The 14,792-nt window shown below is 41.2% G+C and overlaps 1 long non-coding RNA gene across 5 annotated transcripts in view; it reads right to left on the minus strand.

The window, feature by feature from the left end:
* The window catches only part of LOC146755892 (uncharacterized), a 152,941-nt gene extending 148,573 nt beyond the window's left edge, over positions 1-4,368 (minus strand). For 2 of the 5 annotated variants that reach the window (XR_014937813.1, XR_014937811.1), the window contains exon 1: positions 4,173-4,354. This is a non-coding gene — a long non-coding RNA (uncharacterized LOC146755892). The other 3 variants (XR_014937812.1, XR_014937809.1, XR_014937810.1) reach the window with 2 other exon arrangements.
* Positions 4,369-14,792: the final 10,424 nt, after the last annotated feature.

A 14,792-nucleotide genomic window follows, 5' to 3' on the forward strand; every position in this document is an offset into this window, starting at 1 on the left:
GAGCAGTGGATGTTGCCTACCTTGGCTTCATTAAGGCTTCTGACACTGCCATGGACAATAGGTTGGCCATGAGCAAGCAGCGTGTGCCCTTGTAGTCAAGAAGGCCAATGATAATCCAAATTGCATTAAAAAGAATGTGGCCAGCAGGTCAAGGGAGGTGGTCCTCCCTCTCTACTCCACCCCAGTGAGGCCATATCTGGAGCACTGTGTCCAGTTTTGGGCTCCTTGATTCAAGAAAGATAGGGAACTTGTAGAGGGGGTACAGCAGAAGTCCACAAAGATGACTTGGGCCTGCAGCATCTCTAGCCCCCTTCAGAAAAATGTTAAAGTTCCCATCATAAAAATAGTTGAAAATGAGTTAATTCCAAAATATTCAGCTATGTTTTTAATTATCTCTACTAAAATGTAAGTACATAAACAAATGGTGAACTCAAGAAAGCGTTTGCATTTGATCCTACTGAGAATAAAATATTTAAGTAAAAACTGCAGGTGCAAATGCAGAGCAGGAGAGTTTCAAGAGCTCTCGAGATTTGGAGGTGTTCTATTTTGTCAGCACCCAAAAGAAGAGAACAATTTAAAGTCCATATGCATCTAAAAAATATTGGAAGCCTATTACATCAAGGCAGTAAAACAGGCTTCCTGTCATGCTTAATTGCTTCAACTCATAACCTTGTGCTGCAGAATGTGGACGTGGCTGCTGACTCAAGCAGTTTCTGCATTTTAGTACTTTAAAAAATGTTGTTGTGTCCATGTGTTCATGTAAGACACCGAAGAAGCCTCTATGATACCAAATACTTTGTTTGATATTCCTGACCATCAGAAAATATTCACTCTCCAGAAGCCTCGCTGTTGTGCATGACATCTGTAATTAACTAAAGAGCAAATATAAGTCTCATATCGCAACCTGATGGAAGATGCCACGCTGGGCTCTAATTTCAGTGACAATGATGAGAAATCTCAGCCTATGCAATTTAACATGGCTAACTTAAATGCAATGAGGAACAAGCATTATCAAGGCAAACATAAAGCAAGAATGCTTACATTCTGGTCCCCCAGAGCAAACACATTCTCGCACTGTCCTAAGTGAAGATCAAGTAAAATAAAAGCAGCAACTGAGCCATGTCATTGAAGGCACCAACTGTGCAACTATGACATGTCCCGTGTCCAAAACAACTTACTTAAATATTATCAAAAATAACAAAGACTCATGGAAACGTTTGTGATGCCCAAGAACGTCAGGTAATTGTTCTAAGCAAAGCTCCAAGAGCCTTATCACTACAGCAGACTAAAAGCTTGCCAAAACTGAAGACTTGCATGAAAACGTTATCAACAAATATTGATTCCCAGATAAAAGAACTAGAGAAGTTACTGGTTCAGATTTATCAACTACAGAACCTTGCTAAACAGCCATGCAAAATGCTTTTATCCAACCATTCTTAAGTCATTCTCTAATTGCTGGTATTTAATAATGCTGAAACACTTTCAACTCAAACTTTGTAACTCTGTGCTTGGAATGAGGTATCAATCATTTTACTGACATTTCCTGAGCTATCAGGTGGATCTCAACCATCCCAACTCAGATGCTGAGAAGGCAGTAAGTAAATGTCAATTCTCTTCCACGTATTGAAGGAAAAGTAATAGGAACGTGAGATATTGTTTGAAAAATTTACAGTAGCAAGAAACGTGGTGCTGCTTTAGGGAGAGAAACTGAAACAGTCAAACCCCAAACAGATAACTGAGGTTTAAAGGAAGTGAAACTGGAGATGGACATCAACGCTGCACACACACTCACAGAGCAGCACCTTTAAAGGGTCACACCCAAAAGTCTGCTTCGCTTCTTCGAAATGATTCAGATGTGAAAGCTGAGACTTTACCCCCGAGTTCCTCCCTGGAGAAGGGAATGCTGCTTACTAAGTAACAGTAACTGCTCGTTTTTCAGAAGCTTAATTTCTATCACGCAGATAAACAACCTGAATATCAAACAACTACGAAAACATCTGCAGTTTACAAACAGAATAACAAGGCGTTCAAACTCTATATGCATCTCTTTCTTCGTTTTAGAAGCAGATATAGAACTAACAGAATCACAGAATCACAGAATTACCCGGGTTGGAAGGGACCTCAAGGATCATGTAGTTCCAACCCCCCTGCCTAGCAGGGCCACCAAACATACACATTTACTAGATCAGGTTGCCCAGGGCCCTGTCCAACCTGGTCTTGAACACCTCCAAGGACGGGGCATCCACAACCTCACTGGGCAGCCTGTTCCAGGACCTAACCACCCTTCTAGTAAAGAACTTTCCCCTAACATCCAACCTAAATCTTCCCTCCTTCAACTTAAAACCATTTCCCCTAGTCCTGCTATTATCAGCCCTTTCGAAGAGTTTACTCCCCTCCTGGGAGTAAGTTCCCTTCAGGTATTGAAAGGCTGCAATGAGGTCACCTCGCAACCTTCTCTTCTCCAGGCTGAACAAACCCAACTCCCTCAGCCTGTCCTCATAGGGGAGGTGCTCCAGCCCCCTGATCATCTTTGTGGCCCTCCTCTGGACCCTTTCCAAAATCTCCATATCTTTTTTGTACTGAGGACTCCACACCTGGACACAGTACTCCAGATGGGGCCTCACAAGAGCAGAGTAGAGAGGGATGATCACCTCCCTATCCCTGCTGACCACCCCTCTCCTGATGGAGCCCAGGATCCCGTTTGCTTTCCGGGCTGCCAGAGCGCACTGCTGGCTCATGTTAAGTTTCTCATCTATCAGGACCCCTAGGTCTTTTTCAGCCGAGCTGCTCTCAAGGACAACTCCTCCCAGCCTGTACAGGTGCCTGGGGTTCTTTCGGCCCAAGTGCAAAACCTTGCACTTTGCCGTGTTGAACCTCATTAGGTTCACCCGAGCCCAGCTTTCCAGCCTGTCAAGGTCCCTCTGAATGGCATCTGTTCCCTCCACCGTATCGACTGCACCACTCAGCTTGGTGTCATCAGCAAACTTGCTGAGGGTGCACTAACTTGCTGAGGGTGAACTAACGCAAGTACGCAAGCCAAAATTCATTATTTCCAAAGCAAAAATACCTCACGCAGATCCTAATGACATCCACCTATCACGACCAAATTCCTTAACCCAGCACAGCTGTCCCGGTCTGTATCACATCCCTGGGCGTCCCTCCAGGCCATCACCAAACTGCAGCGTGAGCTCCTGCTTGTGCAGAGTGGTCCAGCACGGCGCTGCTCCGGGCTGAGGGGTTATCTGCTGTTTGCAGAAGCAGGCCATCTCCATTTGCCCTGCTCCCCTCAACACTTACGCACGCTTTTGTCTTTTTATCACTCAAGATATTGCAGTTATTCAGCAAGTACACCTCGCTGACAATGGACAGGCGTTTTGAAATCCCCATCCTGTAATCTATTTCTGCTTTTTTAACCGTACAGATGGATACGGGCATATATCGCTGCTCATTTCTATCGCTCTGTTTAAACTGTATTTGTGAAGAAAACACTGCCGTCGTTTAATGCCACACTCTTTAACAAGTTCGGTAGTAAAGCTCCGCAATCCTCACATCAATGTGCATTCTGGCACCACGGTGCTACGCTCACACGGTACACATGTGCCTTAAAGTTAACGAGCAACCATTTTGGTCAGGAATCCTGTAAGCTGTCTGCTAAAAGTCAATAGCTCAGCTCACAAAAACCGCCTTTAATGAGATTCCTGCCATACTTTATATAAATGCTAATGGAGCTCCCATCAAAAGAAGTTAAAGAGCTCTTTGAAGGCGACTTCACACAAACTTCAGGCAGTCAGAGGAAGGACAATCACCCCCCCCATGTTCCCCCATCACCACCCCCAGCCTCATTTTCCACGAGCATCACTACATCGCTGCACGGATGCAGCTCGTTCCGCGCAGCAGCAGCGCGGTCCCCGCCCGCCATCCCTTCAGGTCTCCGCTCTGCCTCGCTTCCCTCTCCATCCTTCATTCCCCAGCGCCTGCTGCCTTACCTGAAGGGCGACCCCCCCGCCCGCGACGAGCCTCCAGGGCATCGTGCTGCTCTGCGAGGTGCCCCCGCTGCCGCTCTAGGAGGGATCGGACGCTCCTAGACCGGAGCAGCGGCTCAAGGTCAGGCGGCCCCGAGCCCCGCCGAGCGCCCGGAGCGGCTCCGCGTGCGAAACGCTGCCCGTACTTACACTGTGCCTACATGATTTATAACGTCTCCGGGACAGTATTTACGACTTTCAGTACGCCGCTCAACACACACCGACACCACTAGCCGTTAAAGCTCCCCTGGATGTTGTTTTCCCCTCCGTATCCCTGACGGGGATTGCAGCATCCACAGCCGGTGAAGTCATTGTGCTCCTGCGTGCGGGAAGAGCGGTGCCACGCGCTCGGCTCAGAGCACAGCCCACGGGCAGCGCAGGGGGGCACGGGGTCAGCGGGATAACCCTGCTGCTGGGCGGCAGAACTGCCTGTACAGCACACCTAACCAACAGGGAAAGCACACCTAACCAACAGGGACAGCACACCTAACCTAACAGGGACAGCACACCTAACCTAACAGGGACAGCACACCTAACCTAACAGGGACAGCACACCTAACCTAACAGGGACAGCACACCTAACCTAACAGGGACAGCACACCTAACCTAACAGGGACAGCACACCTAACCAACACGGAAAGCACATCACCAGTTAGACCAAACAACTGCTCTGAGGACTCTTCTAATTCTCTAAGGTGGGTTTATTACATGCACCCTATTTCTGAAAACTAAGAAAAGGTCTCCATACCTATCAATATTTACCACTGCTTTGCGATGGAAAAGACTAACAAAGTGATGTCCAAAGTTCAATTTGATGGGAAATATGGGAAAACTTCAGATTCTGATTTTAGAAGACTTCTCCTGTTGGGTAGATTTGGTGGAGACACATTCACCTTGCTACCTTAGTGTTCTTTTCCCCTATCTATCTATCTATCTATCTATCTATCTATCTATCTATCTATCTATCTATCTATCTATCTAGGTGGTTTATGAGACAAACAGGACATCCCTTTAATTTAAAACACAGTACAGCTGTGCATCGTTTAAAAAGCAGAATGCTGTAAGGGCTGGCCAGAGCACTGGGCTACTGGCCAAAACAAACCTCAGAGCTCACATTGGCTCATTGTGGCCTTGACCACATTATTCATCTCCTCAGTTTTCCCACTTGTACAATTAGATTCATAATAGTTGTGGTGCATCGCTCTTGCTGTTCCGGAGGGCTCTGAGGATTATGAACCCACAGTATCTGAGAAGAGCAAACATCAACCACAAGGCCAGAATTCATGAGTGTTAAAATAAAAAAAAAGTACTGGAAAATCCAATGGAAGCCACCTCAAGCATCTGAACATGGATATCTTAAAACACATGGGTTATAAAAACACCATTTCCTAGCATTAGCAACCAACAATATATGATGGGTTGTCTTGTTGTCCTGTTATTTACACATCTCATTTTTCTCTGTGCTCATTCTTATCATTAAGCTCAGAACTGAATTAAAAACAGCACCAGGAGCAATTGCTTCTGCTGCCAGGGCAAGGTCACCTGGAGCCAGCGCTGACAGGAACCCCCCATTAACTGCAGCCCCTTGGTTCCAGCCTTTGCAGCACATATGGTCAGTTCATCAGAAGACCAGCACTTCTGGCAGATGTTACACGTTCTCAGTGCTGTTCTTCAGAGACCACAAGTCTTTATTCAAGTAATGAAAAACAGTTTAAACTAATTAATTATCTCATTAGCAATAAATATTGGGGGAGGGTGGGGGAGCACTGGCAGAGAACATGCGGCTGCAGAGCAAGCTGCATCTTTGTAAAAGGTTGTGAAGATGATCAGATCATCCAGCAAATACTCAAAATTTCTACAGCTAAATGAAATGATTATAGTAAAGGTCCATTTTAATCTATAGAATTAATTTGATAAATTCTGTGTATGTTTACACACATTCATTTGTACTGCTTCTCCTAAATAGCAGATGATTTCGGTCATCAGTTTCTCCCCCTTCGTACATGCATAAGAGATGAAGTACTTTCAGTGCTCACAGCATCAAATAGTTCCACTCACTGTCCCCAAACCATTACTACAGTGACTCCATCTGCAAAACCTTCTCTGACATGTCAGTGTGCTGTCCATCAGCACGGGCACGTTAGAGCTTTGTGTGGAGCAAAACTGGAGCGACCACATCTATGGAGCGAGACCAAGACCAGGAGAAATTCACTGTGATGAGCTCTGGGGGCAAAGGGAAGAACAGGTTCTCTCCATGGTTTGGAATCTAAAAGTAACTCCTCAAGAGCAAGGTAACCCTGCACCTGTACCATCTGCAAGTGCTGTTATACAGGACAGTGAAATATAATGCTTTTATACATCAAACACATGGGGGCTCTCCACACCTGACAGATTACTGTTGAAATGATTTCTTTCCACGTGCTATCTAATGATCCACTCACACTGCAGAATGGGAGCCTAATGAAGCATATTCAGATGGTGAAGCATTGTGCAATTGGTGATAAACGTGCTGCAGTTTTGTTCTTAAATGCTTACAGCGTGCGAGTCTGGAAGGGAGACGACTGACAAGGAAGACAACATCTATCACATCACAACCCAAACAATCCTAGTGTAGCTCAAGGAAACCTAAATTAAAGAGTTCATAATATTAGGCTTATGCCAAATACAATCCTTTGGGGACAATACACAATGATTTTTAAAACTAATAAAGATCTTCAAAATGGAGGTGTCTAAAAATACAAGCAGAAACCACAAGTCTCTTCTCTACTAAGCAGAATTAAAAGCAATCTGCAGAGGTCTGATCCCACAGACATTCACACAGTTGCTTGCTTTACAATAGCACTAATTGTAAGAGGACACAAAAATTAGTGCCATACCTACAGAACAGATGTTCAAAAGAACCGGGGAGATACAGCATTAGCAGAGTTCACAAACAATATAGAGAGTTCTCTATATACACAAATCATGGTATTTTTTCCTGCAGCCCCGTGCTTACAAGGAGTATCTAAAAAGAATTTGTAAATGTGATCTGAAACGCTGCGGTTTGTTTTATTAATTGGTTACATCTTGTATATTGAAATTGGTGCTGCTAATTTTACTTGAATATTCCAGTATTGTTTTGGCTGTAAATTAACAGTAGCTCACAAATGAGGTGACTTATTGGTGTTCACCGCTTTCAAGTGGCCACTTTCACTGTGATTTTAATTGCAAAACGTTGCAAAGTACTAAGTGAAAAAATTTCATTTGCCATCCTTATACCAAATAAATCCCATCTATCTGTGCCTAGAAACAAGCATCATCAGTACATAGAGAAAAACCTTAACAGTGGAACACTGTTTATATGCAATTATGATGCAACTAAAAGAGTGATGACCTAAAAGATGCAGTACTTCAAACCTCACTGCAGAATGTTTCTTGTATGAACACTATGGAAGTTATCACAGAAGTAAGAACTCATCCCTCCATCCTCCTCAGCCCCATGAAGCACAAAATGAGCACAAAACCATGGGATAACGATCATTGCACAGCCAATGATGCTTATAGCAGGTTACGTGCAATAAATAATTACTTCCCTAAGTCCCAAAATGAAGGAAAAAAAATCTGCAGATGCAACAGATGAAGAAGGAAATGGTCTCTCTTTTTTTCAGGTCTAAAAGAAGTATGAAAGTACAGAAACCCAGATTGCAGCACCGTGCATTCTTTAGGCTCCCACTACTTTTAGTTCACATTACCTTTAATGTGAAAAGTATGATAATGCATCTACAAATACCAAGAAGGAAGAGGTCTTGGAGAAGTCTTGAGGCAAAACAATTCCTTATGTGCTTATACATATTCACAACTTTGTCGAAATGCTGAACTATCCCCAAAAAATTACATTACTGAGGCAAACCATGAACAAAGATTATTAGTGAAGTCTGCAGCTTAGAATTTTCAAACTTCAGTATCCATTCCCTTCAAAGTCAATCAGAATCACCTTTGCTGTTCACAAGCAAATCACAATTCCTTGTTTAGTAAAATTCGGAAAACTCAGCATTTTGCTTTATTGCAAACTCTAAATGTCTTCCAATTTTTTATTTTACGAGCTTATTTTTATTCATGAAGCACCACAAGTCGCTCCCTCAGCTGCAAAACACTAATAAAGGTTAATTTACCTAAAAACCCACAAGATACGTAAACGTGATTGTGCTCTTCGTGAGAGCGCAAGTGTTAAAACACAATGGAAAGCATCTAAAAACCTTGGAGGTGCAATTGCTTACCACTACAGATAATTCCGTGCAGATAGGAAATAAATAAATCAGTGGTAGGAAAGTTATTTAGAGATCTCTAGGAAGTTTCTGACCCAGATATTGTGAAGGGTTAAATATCTTTATAACCATAGGACATGGAGGACTGCTGAGGGAATGCTAGTCCTGTGGCACAGCCACACAAACACTATCTCACCTCATACTCAATAAGGTTTGAGGTGGGACCTCCTCCAGCTCAGAAGCCAAGGGCCTCTAAAGTCATGATGGCACAGAGGTTGTCACAGCTTGTGGATGCAAGCAACCGCTTGCTTCTGCTCATCTGTGGCACAACACAGTTGACTAATTAATTTTTTAAAGTATTCAAGATGTGACACTTTACATACAGGACTGAATACAGATTAGCATTACAATCATCACAAAGCTTTTGTAGCCTCAAATTTGTCTTCTTCCAGCAAAGTTTCCTTTAATGTGCAAATGAATGATGCCACTTCATATCTTGAAATAAACAGGCTCATTATGGTTATGACTTGTCATATATGCAGGCATTCAGAATTCTATTAACAGTATATTAACAGTAAGCTGGCAGATAAAGACAAGCTAAACAAAAGATACTGAACTAACGGCCAGCTATCATATTTAGATGCCTTCGTATCATGCTATCCCAAAGCCGGCATTATGAAAACATTCCTCCCCATCAATGTTTATACATTGACAATACATGCACACGTTGCAATGGCTTCCATAGCCCTGTTTAAGGATGGAACGGGTATGCAAGACCAAGTGAAAAGAAAGCAAAGGGAACTTGAAATGATCTCAGAAACTGAGAACCTGCCAGAGTCGGGATGCAGATTCAGAGGAGAGGCTGCCCAGACGATGACATCAGGGACATGGGCAAGTTTGGCAGCTGAAGCATCCAAATCCCTGGAAAGAATTCCCACGTAAAGAGAAGCATACTAATTAAGTGTCCTTGGTGGTGGGGTGTTTTTTTGTACTTTGCCTTCTTCATAATTTTTGAGAGCAAACAAATCAGTGTGTCCAGAGTTGCTTTATACAACACAGGCCACAGCTCACACAACACAAGAGGACAAGCATACGCCATGGCAAAATGGGTTTCCAAGGATAATTAGGGTAAGACGTGCTAAAAACAAAATTCACACATTTTTCTGACAAACTGTTGTGGACTTGTGTCGTTAATTTTAGCTCTTTCAATTGGATTTGGTATGGCTGGAAATGTAAGGGAAAGTCTGCAGCAATCAGGATGTGACATTCATTAACACTTCCACAAAATACCCACTGGATTAGCATAAAGTCTGCAAAGATTCATTGGTGAATCTTTAATTTCCCTTGGTTTTACTCCAGATTCAGTTCTGTTTGCCCTCCCTCTCTCCTCGAGTGATAATCACTGTAAACAGTTCACAACAAAGCACAATTAAATGTACCAAATAACTAAAATGCACATAAAATTACAGGGTTGAAGATGCTGGTTTCTGTTACTGCTAACAATTCCATGTCAGATCACGAATATGGGAATAGCAACATTCACTTACTCTTGCCACAAATTCCAACATTAAGATGTGGATCCACTGTCCACTATTTGCTATGTCTAACAGATGTAGAATATGCAGCAGAAACCCAACGTTCACTGTAATTAAAAGTCTCATTCCCTGCCATACTATTCTCCTAGAGAGAGAAGACAGTACCACAGCACTTCAGTAAACAGGATTCTTTTGGATAGAAAAAAATTGTAGCGGGCACAGGTAACTCCTAACATTTCAAGGCATGAATTTCTTAATGGACAAGCAGTGACTTCAGACAGCCTTCACTGCACACAGCACACGCAAAACATAAAAGACAGAGCACTGAGGAAGAAGAATGGGATGCAAACTGGTGTTGGGAGAACTAAGCGAAAAAGAACACATTTCTCACAAGTCTACTGCTAGGCTTGAGTTAATGTTGCCACAGGAACAAACTGGAAAGAGAGATGAAGGAAAACGGTTACCGTTCCGTGTAACATATTATGCAGCACAAATTACTTCTCTCTCTCCTGAACATCTGCTGCACTGCATAAACGTTACACATATATTTCTATACAAACATATTTAATATCCTTAATAGGGAAGCGAGTACAGCACATGTTGATTATGATTATTTGGAAAACAAAAGAAAGTGACAGAAACTTATTTGAATTGCAATGCCAAAAACAACTGCCAGTAATATGTTTTATAGAATTTGTATTGATCTGCTATTTAGAAATAGGTTTGAAGGCTGACTACCAATGCTTTGAGAATAAGGTTACATCATCTTTTAATAGGATAGGAAGAGTAAGGCTTAATTTACAAAAAAATAAGACTATTTTCCTTATGCTTGCGAGTCATCACACATCATTAAGTCTTTTTTTTTTTCTTTTTTTTTTTTTGGTACTGTGCTAAGAACTGTGGCTTTGAATTACTGCCCTAATTAAGCATGTGGTTGGAGTGGAATGATTTTGAGAACAGCACCCCACTTAAAGATTCATCTACTTTTCCTAATGCAAGCACCTGGAGAAGACAGTTGACCACCACATCAACCCTGCTCTGGTACTTTGTTTCTGCAGTTCTACCAGACATTTCTTCACGACACAAATGCCTTCGTTGCACAAGTGCACCAACTACGTGGATTTCTAAACATATCCGTATTGAGATATCATTTTAGATGGTCATACCTTGTGCATCCTTCAAAGACTTGTCAATATTCCAGAGAAAATAATCTTGTTACTGTGTCTGCATTTGCTTAAGCTACACATCAACCCAAGCAAATAAACTGTTCAAACTTTGTTGTCTAGCCCATGAAGTTATGAGCACTTACAGAAATCACATAAATAATGCTGTTGTTGTGAAAGCACAGAGCAACACGGATGTAATTACAACTCATCATTACCTTGAAATCTGGCATAAAACTGAAACTAAATTAAATCTTACCTATTGCCAAAAGCCAAGTGCCAATTTGGTTAGATGCCAAAAGTTAACTGCCAAAAGCGAGGAAAAGAAGAACGCCATAAATTTCAAAATTAGATCATCTTTCCTATTTCTTACTCTGTTCCCTTTTGCGCATGTTTTTGCAGAACAGAGAGAAGAAAGATACCTGGACAGTCATAACTGAACCACCTGGAGTGGCAGGCATGTATGTGAACAGAAACTAAAGCTATTCCAGATCTAGAATCTGAAAGCTATGAGAATACAGCAATAATTAATTCTTCTGTTGAATTCATATAGCATATACAGGTCCGGACTAACACCATTAGACAGAACTGGGTAGTCTGTACCATATCTGAGGCAATAATGTATCATTTGCATGGGCACAACCCAAAAGCAATTGAACTACTATGCCTCCAGCTGTGAGCAAAAGCAGCACCAACAGAGCAGAATTTTGGTACTCCATGAAAACATCCATTGAAATAAGACAAAAAGTTACGGCAGCCTTCAGTAGGGATCTTGACAACACGAAGTGCGGTATGAGACACAGTAAAGAAAGCAAGCAAGTCTTGTAAAATGGAATCAGGAACTGCTTTGCCAAAGTCTGCTGCTTCAATTACCTGGTCATTATAAAATAACCTCACCATTCTGGGCACCTCTGTACACAGTTCTTACAGAGCCAGTCTACAAGATAGCAATACCAGAGCACTGGCAATGCAGTTTTCTTGGGAAAAGCCATTTTCCTTTGTGCCAATTGCAGCATTTAAATCTTAAAATAATAAAATGCTTATTTAATGCCTCTGGAATTGACTCAAATGAGCAAAAACGACATGCCTTCAATCCAGAATGACTGTCAGGCCAAGAAAAGGAATTAAATTGCAAATCACATTGTAAATTGCCACTGAACTATCTGAGAAACCTGCATGATACCACTATTAAAGTAGTCATGTTCACAATGAAAAGGCTGGAAAAGAATGGCTTAGAGACTGGAAAGAGTAGACCAGGGAACAGAAATGTGAACAGACTGAAGGAAATACGAATGAAGTGACAAGAGCCCAACACAGGTTTACTTTGAATCCCAAACAGAATAAGAGTACAAAAAGACACAGCCACAGTGGTCAGACTCCCTAGCAAACAGTGTGCCCCTGTGATTCACTGGAGTGAAAAAAGAACAACTATCATGGCTCAGGTTTCACTGAGAGTAAGGACAGAAATGCCAACAAAGTGATTATTGTGCCAGTCTCTGCATCTCATCAAAACTGTTCACACTACAGAATAATGAAAAGTAGAGATCAGAGCCAAGGTCACTGATTTCAATAAAAGAATCCCATTAAATGAACGATAGAAGTAGAAATACTATCACAACAAAATGATTTTGGAGAAGAAGCTGATTAAATTGTGAATATTAAAAGATGCAAGGCATCTAACCTTAGATTTCACTCAGCACTTGAGTATCTTGTATTGCACTTAACATGACTTCCTTTGGACTGCAGAAGCAAATCCAGTAATTCCAAAGCACCTCAACTAAACTCATCACAGGACTTCACTGGAAAACAAACAAATAAAGCATTTTGGGGGTTGTGTCAGCCAAGATGGAGTAATCTGGTTTTATAACAGCTTACAGAAAAAAGAGGCTCCCTTGAAAGAGGGGGATGAGGGAGTGGGCATTGCAGACATCACTCATCTGCTGAGATAAGTTGAGGACAATACCCTCACTGCCTGTACCAGTTAATATCAAAGTCTATAATAAAGCAGCTGAAGAATGTGGGCACTCCCTAAGTACAGCAAAAATTGAACACGTGTACTAAAGTATGAGTGTTGTTCCATACCAATACATTACTATGCTTCAGCTTCTAGTAATTCTTAATTCTCTTACTTGAGGGCTTTCAGTTAAACAAAACTAAACTTACAACTGTTGATGACACTACTTTCTTAGACACTTATAACCAAATTATCCACTAGAGAGCATAGCAACATTTTCAAACACATCCTGCTTACATCTGCAAGTGCTAAACAATGCTTTTGTGGCATGCAGAGCCACCCTTCCTTACAAGAAACACACCAAGCAACCTGTCATGCAAAGCAGATAAAAAAAATAGTGTTGTTTGGTTTTTTAATGGATAAAAGGTCATCAGACCATGAAGTTCTAATGAACAACTGTCAATGGTTTACAGTTTTGTATATAGTTTCCAATGATTCCTGATGAGAAAACTTATTTTCTATTATATATAGAGACAGAGAGAGAGAATAAGATATATAAATGTGACAAAAAGAATAAAAATACGTTCTTCATTCCTGAAGGAGAAAAAGCAAAGCAGCGCTGCTTATCAGTATGCTGGGCAAGAACTGTTTCTCTGCCTGTTCTGCAATATATTTTGGTGATGTCATGACATTTTTATTTCTCATTAAAAAATGTGTTTTATCATTTATCATTTCATGTTGTAATGGGTATTCTGGTAAATTCATCTCTCACTCTACGATATAAATAAAATCAGTCTCCTGCTTTATTTTTCGTTTGCTCAGAACAGAAGGAGTATAATAAACATAAAATACTCAAAAATCCCCCACTAAAGTACTTGATTACCACTGCTACATTAATACACCAACAAAGATACCCGTGGTATTCACAGATCTGAACGTTACATCTCAGTGCCTCAAGTAAACTGATTAACTCTATTTTAGATCTGGCTAAATGTGTTTCTTCTTCTTTACCCATTAAACTATTGAAGTTAATTGCAGCAGTAAGACTAGTAATATAGTTCATCTTGTACTATCAGTGAGGAACAGAAGTTGGCTTATCTAGTCAAAGCCTGCTGTGCCCAGCTCAGAAGTGGCTAGCTGCAGGTGAACAAAAGCAACACAGGAATTCTTCAAGTCTGAAATAAGCCTTATGAAAGAGAAGTCTTGAACTCACCATTATCCTCATTACTGTTTTATAAAATAGAGGAGAGGAACTTGACAGACATCTGCCATTTTTCTTAGCATTATGATGAAAATAAATGGAACTGGAAAGCTGATAGCTACTACAGAGTAGAAAGAGCAAGTAAAACATTTACTATCCAGGAGAACTGTAAGCAGCATTGTCAGCTGTGAAGAAGGCAAATCACTTTACATTCATAACTGCAAACAAAGAGGAATGAACAACAGGGTGGAAAAAATCCAAGTTCAGCAAAAAGGAAGAAATCCATATCAGGACAAGCTTGTATTACATGTATAAAAGTTAATACGGATTTCCACATCTGCAATTAACAGGTAATTAAATACTGTATAAAGAGATTATGAAATGATAAACACAGTATTACTACCTAATGCCATTTCTTTGTGTTTTTTCAGTGCATCCTATAATTACTAATTTTAGGGCTTTATTGGTGGCAATACTCAGGTAATATCAGAATCACACTCAAGTACCAGCTGAGTCAAACCTTATGGTGGAAATTGGTACGTAGATAGAATGGTCTTTCAAAGGGATGCTATTCCATTAAACGTGATCACCCTGTGCTAATTTATTCATAAACCTATATATTCTGCAGTACAGCTCTCATTTTCTGAAGTCTTCTAAATTTCAAATCAACCCT

Source organism: Coturnix japonica, chromosome 29 (genome assembly GCF_054131305.1).
Source record: "Coturnix japonica strain WE chromosome 29, WE-NBRP24, whole genome shotgun sequence".
NCBI classification, from domain to species: domain Eukaryota; kingdom Metazoa; phylum Chordata; class Aves; order Galliformes; family Phasianidae; genus Coturnix; species Coturnix japonica.